Raw genomic sequence first — 275 nt, 5'->3', positions numbered from 1 at the left:
GACAATACTGATACTCTTGTTGGAGAGTTACTATGAAGAATAAATGTAGAAGCACATGTCAAGCCCTGGATACAGCCCGTGATACATAGCAGCCTGAAAGTGAAGTTGCTCAGTCGTGTCCCACTCTGCAACCCTGTGGACTGTAGCCCACCAGGCTCCTCCGTCCATGGGATTCTCCAGGCAAGGATACGGGAGTGGGTTGCCATTTCCTTCTCCAGGGATCTTCCCGACCCAGGGATCAAATCCAGGTCTCCCGCATTGTAGGCAGGCGCTTT

The sequence above is a fragment of the Bison bison genome, unplaced genomic scaffold (assembly GCF_000754665.1).
Source record: "Bison bison bison isolate TAMUID 2011002044 unplaced genomic scaffold, Bison_UMD1.0 scf7180017864518, whole genome shotgun sequence".
NCBI classification, from domain to species: domain Eukaryota; kingdom Metazoa; phylum Chordata; class Mammalia; order Artiodactyla; family Bovidae; genus Bison; species Bison bison.
The sequence above is the reverse complement of the archived record's forward strand: the minus strand, read 5'-3'. Positions refer to the sequence as shown.